At 43.9% G+C, this 5,606-nt stretch overlaps 1 long non-coding RNA gene across 1 annotated transcript; it reads left to right on the forward strand.

Annotated features, from left to right (window-relative positions):
• The first annotated feature begins 3,717 nt into the window (after positions 1 to 3,717).
• Positions 3,718 to 4,496, forward strand: LOC107564769 (uncharacterized). Its single transcript, XR_001606282.1, has 3 exons — positions 3,718 to 4,109; positions 4,268 to 4,325; positions 4,474 to 4,496. It is a non-coding gene; the product is annotated as an uncharacterized lncRNA (long non-coding RNA).
• The last annotated feature ends 1,110 nt before the right edge of the window (positions 4,497 to 5,606 follow it).

The following is a 5,606-nucleotide window of genomic DNA, read 5'->3' on the forward strand; positions in this document are numbered from 1 at the left end:
GTGCATTTTGGATCAAATAAATGCAGGCTTGGTGAGCAGAAGATAATTCTTTAAGAAACATTAAAAATCTTGCAGTTCAAAACCCTTTGACTGTTAGTGTAGGCTGATTATTCTTATAGATTGAAACGTGTATTAACCAGGATAATGAGTATGAAACATGCTCCCAGTTGCTTCAGAAAAAAAAATAGAGCAACAACAAAAGCATGCTGCTGGAAATGGGTTTATTACTGAAAATGCAAACTGATTGTCTGCCACCAGGAGGTGCTGTGAGAGTGGTGGAACTAACGGTTTCTCCAGTAATGGCTGTAAACAAAGCAGCTCCGCTCATGAACGATACTTTATCAGATAAAAATGCCATCTAAACTATTCTGAAGACAGTCGGTTCCCTTCAGAGATACATTCATATAAAACACCCGCAACACGGTTTGATTTTGAAACGTGCAGTGCTCATGTTTATTCAACGAAGTCAAACGCCACAAATAAATCAATGTATGGGAAACACTGGTAATGTATATCGAAATATCGGAAATGTGTTTAAAAATTATATCGCCGTTATTGAAAAAAATTATATCGCGATACATATTGATATTTAATTATTATCCAGCCCTATGCTGAGGGCTATCTGGATGTGAAAGTAGGCATCTTTTAAGTCCAGCGAAAATAACCAGTCCCGTGGGCATACTTGCGAGAGGATCTGTTTCAGTGTAATCATCCTGAACGACCGTCTCATGAGGGTGCGATTCAGGTGCCTGAGATCGAGGATGGGCCTTAGGCCATGACGAGGAAGTATCGGCTGTAGAAGCCTGACTCGCTCTGGGCTGGTGGGACTGTTTCTACGGCCCCTTTCGCCAGCAAATTCATCACCTCGGCGCGCAGGACATGTGCATCCTCGCTCCGAACTGAGTTGGGGACCATGCCCCGCTGAATCGCGAGGGTCTTAGAGCGAATTGAAGTGCCTTGTTTTATTATCCCCACAACTCAGTCTGACACTCCGGGGATGGCCAGCCAGGCCTCGGCCCGCGTGGCAAGGGGTTGGATCGTTTCAAGTGGTGGGCTGCCCAGTGGAGACCCGATGTTCGTAATGAGTGGAAGAGGAAATTTGCTCTCTTTTTGAAAATGTTTTTGTTTCTTTTTCTCGCTATAACATCGGCTGGTTGTGTGGGTGCGATCTGAACGGGCCCCACATTAACAACATTGGTTCATTTTTTATTCACTGTACAAACCAACAGCCATGCAGTTACACTGCGTTATTGAAAGACTTCAATCATCGGAGAAAAAGGAGTTTTCTCCATACCGTCTTAGCAGATGCAGTATGAGTAAAGTATCGATAGGGAACTACATTAACTATGTGACCCTGGACCACAAAACCTCAGTTTGCACCCTCGGTTTCCAGAAATTCAAATAGTTGTATCTCGGCCAGATAATGTCCTTTCATAACAAACCATACATCAATGGAAAACTTTTTCTTCATTTATTTAGCTTTCAGATGATGTAGAAATCTTTCATGTGTAAAAGATGTATAAAATTTGGCAGACTATTTACAGCACTAACTGCAATGACAGCACAATAAAGGTCAATGGTAAGTAGTTGTATCATACACTTTGTGTCAGATTGGTGATTTATGACCTGATTTCACGAGTTCACACTTTCGTATAATTAAATAAAGGTTATGCATATTTGGCGTGCTGTCCAGGGAGAGGGAAGCCTCACATCCCCCCCCCACCCGTCGGCCCAAAAGCGCTTCTCCCCATGCTGGGGTAGAACTATGCTGACGGTGCAGGGTCAGGGTGGCGGAGGGATGCTGAAAGTCGAGAGATAACGAAGGTAAGATGTACTTGGTTATTTATAGGAGTTTTCTCTTGCGCTGATTGGATAAATGGTGTAATCACTAATGATGAACTGGCCGTGTTAATTATCTGTGCGTGCTCCTCCCGAAATGTTTATAAACATCACTTCACGAGTTCACACTTTCGTATAATTAAATAAAGGTTATGCTTATTTGGCGTGCTGTCCAGGGAGAGGGCTCCGAGCTCGGCACGAAAAAGATAGAAAAGGCTCCTGTGGGAGCAGGCACTGCTGCGGAAGTGGGGAAATATAGTAAAGGCTCCTGCGGGAGCGGTCACTGCTGCAGAAGTGGGGAAATACAGATAGGCTCCTACGGGAGCAGACACTGCTGCGGCAGTGGGGAAATACAGATAAGGCTGCTGTTAGGATGGCTGGAGTGGGGATGGGCCGTTATAGATGGATTATGTGATGTTAAAGGGGGTTAGCTATGGTGGGTCAGGAGTTCGAGTGAACAGGGATGGGCTGGCTGTTACAGGGGTCGGCTGATGAGGGTTCGGTGAGCTTCGTTGATAAGGAAGCGGTCTGATTGCATGTAGGTCTTGAAGGCCTCTGGCTTCTGACAAAATCTGTGTCCTGATGTTGCTGGCTACGGGGGGGGGGGGGGGGTCCAAGGGTCGGGGCCTGCGCCATTAGCGGAGTCATGCTCACGCTTGGGACGGCTCCGGGAGCGGAAGAAAAGGAGGGGAAGAGAGGGGGAATGGTGGGCGTAGGGGCCTGCGCCATTAGCGGAGGCAGCCTCATGCTAGGGTTGGACGGTGGGGCTGCAGGCCATGGGTAGGGGAGGGGGTTGGGAGTGGGAGTGGGAGTGGGAGTGGGGTAAGGAGGTTGCTGTGGATGGGTCTGCACCACTAGCGGAAGTGTGCTCGCACTAGCATCTGCTACGGGAGCTGGAGGCCACTGAACAGAAAAATGGTTATTAGTAGCATGAGGGAGCGGAAGAGATGTGGGCCTGTATTACAAATGGAGGTAGCCTCACATTTGCTTCAGCTGCCGTAGCTGTAGGCCATGGGAACAGGGTGGGGTTGTGACATCCTGAAGAGCCTGTGTAGCCTGCACTGCTAGTGGAGGTAGCCTCACGCTAGCGTCTGCTACGGGAGCTGGAGGCCACTGAAAGGAAAAAAGAAGGGGGTTAGAAGTCACGGGACGGAAATACTGAGATGTGAGGGCATGTGTTGCAAGCAGAAGCAGCTTTGCGCTTGCTTCGGCTGGTATAGCTGTAAGCCACGAGAAAGTGGAAGGGTTAGTGACATTTAGCGGGGCAAGCTGAAATGCCTGGGTAGCCTGCAGTGTTGCACTTAGTTTGTGTTGCAGTAAACTTGTTGCTAGATTTGGCAACTCAAGCCTTGTCCACATTAATATGTTTCCATTGAAAACGCATCTGTTCCTCTCGTTTTGGCCTTCCATCCACACTAAAACAAGGAGTCCAGGAAAACAGAGCTTTTAAAACGCTTTCCAGAGCGGATACATTTGAAAATGCTGTTTTCACGTTGTTGTATGGACTGTGAAAACGGAAGCTTTTGAAAACGATGACGCATGTTTAGTCATGTGACACATTGTACCAGTGTTGCCGGATTGGAAATGTCCAAGTATCGTACCAGAAGCTCAAAATTATCGTATTTGGAAGAAAATGATTAAACCAACAACTTTTTGACATGACCTGCAAATTACCACAATAGATAACTAGGCGTACCGTGTTTACATTGGACGCGAGCAGTGCGATGAAATACTATAGAAACCATTATAATCAGTGACTGTTTGCACTGGATGCGACACGACACGACATCCCTGACAGTAAACTGATGCCTCGTTCTATTTATGACGTATTAAAATTATTTTTAACACTCACTTTGTCACATCCAGTGTAGACAAACTTCAGCTGTTAACTCCACATCTGAGCCGCTGTCATCGGAAGCCTGTGTGTTGCCAGATGTTGAGGGGGTTCTTGCCATCATGGACCGCAACTTAGTTTCAGTTTAATTTATTTATATAGCACATTTAAAAACGACAGAGCCGACCAAAGTGCTGCACAGAGAAGTAGAATTAAGCCAATAACCATAACAAATTTACAATAAAAAGGTGACAGAAATAATACACAACACTAAATATACACATGTAACAGGGTCAAAAAGGTATTTCCACTTGCTACACTCATTTTCATGTATGGTCCCTTTAATTGCACTCTACCTGCACACTCCACCCAGATAATGAACTAGTTCCGGTAGGGTCATTTAGATTCGCGCCAGCCGAGAGGGTGACTGGCTGCGGTGAGTGAGTGCTCCGTGATAAAAGTATATTGTATTAATTGTATAACCATCTTATGGACTAATATCGATAAATACGTGTGTTTAAATGAGTACTGTATGAATTGTGTTCATGCTACACTATATTTGTGGTAACATCAAGTTTGTTCACCTTATTATAGAGCATGCACGAGGGTGATTTGCGAATCTGATCACCGCTGTTTAATATGTTGTCAACAGGTACATATTTCTCAATTGTGTTGTTGTATAACTGTTTATATAAATGTTAGTAATTTAGATTCGCGCCAGCCGAGAGGGTGACTGGCTGCGAGCATGCACGAGGGTGATTTGCGAATCTGATCACCGCTGTTTAATATGTTGTCAACAGAATAAAAGTCTGTCTTCAAGCGAATTGGAGTATGATGTGATTGACAGCTCTGATATAACCCAGCTGAGAACTGAGGGTTATGATGATGTTGAGGGTATGGACAGGAGTGTACCTGAATCCATTGCAGAGCAAGTTGAATTATTTGCTCCTGTTTCCTTGAGTGCTGTGATGCCTAATGGTGGTCGCATTGTAGAAGCTAATTCAGTGTCTAATATAAGTGTTGATAACTTTCCTGCTAAACGTTCACTAAGTCGTGTGAGATCCAGAGCTGGTAGACTGTTTAAACCAGTTACGAGATTGACTGAGATAATGAACCAGTAAAAAGTTCTGGGGTAAACATGATTTATGTTGCTTGAGTTTTATATGGTATCTCATATTTTTCTTTCTTTTTTTTCTCTATGGTATACATTTTGCTCTATTGGTTAATGCAAATGATACTGTAATTGTTTATAGTGGTGTGTTTTGGGTATTGATTTGAGACGGAAGTGAAGTCTCTCTGCTGAGTAACTTGTGTGTCCAAATGTAGGAATTGTCATTGTTTAGCTAACATGTAATGGGCATGTTTGTCTGAGAGTGTCTAGGGGATTGGCCACCCTTTTTTTACTTTAATTCCTGTGGGGAATAGTGTTTACACTGAATTGAACTGACAATTTCATGAAGTTTTGAACACTTTATACATTTTTTTTTTCTTCTCTCTTCCTATTACTGTATATGGTTCTTGAGGTTATGTACCTGATGTTATATTGTGGTCAGTGTTTTCACTCTTGTCATTGTTCTAGTACTCATTTTTTTGTGTGTATGTGTTTGCTGAAGCAAGTGGAAATCAGCAGGGGGGAGTGTAACAGGGTCAAAAAGGTATGTCCACTTGCTACACTCATTTTCATGTATGGTCCCTTTAATTGCACTCTACCTGCACACTCCACCCAGATAATGAACTAGTTCCGGTAGGGTCATTTAGATTCGCGCCAGCCGAGAGGGTGACTGGCTACGGTGAGTGAGTGCTCCGTGATAAAAGTATATTGTATTAATTGTATAACCATTTTATGGACTAATATCGATAAATACGTGTGTTTAAATGAGTACTGTAGGATTTGTGTTCATGCTACACTATATTTGTGGTAACATCAAGTTTG

This window comes from Sinocyclocheilus grahami, unplaced genomic scaffold (assembly GCF_001515645.1).
Source record: "Sinocyclocheilus grahami isolate Dianchi unplaced genomic scaffold, SAMN03320097.WGS_v1.1 scaffold960.1, whole genome shotgun sequence".
NCBI lineage: Eukaryota > Metazoa > Chordata > Actinopteri > Cypriniformes > Cyprinidae > Sinocyclocheilus > Sinocyclocheilus grahami.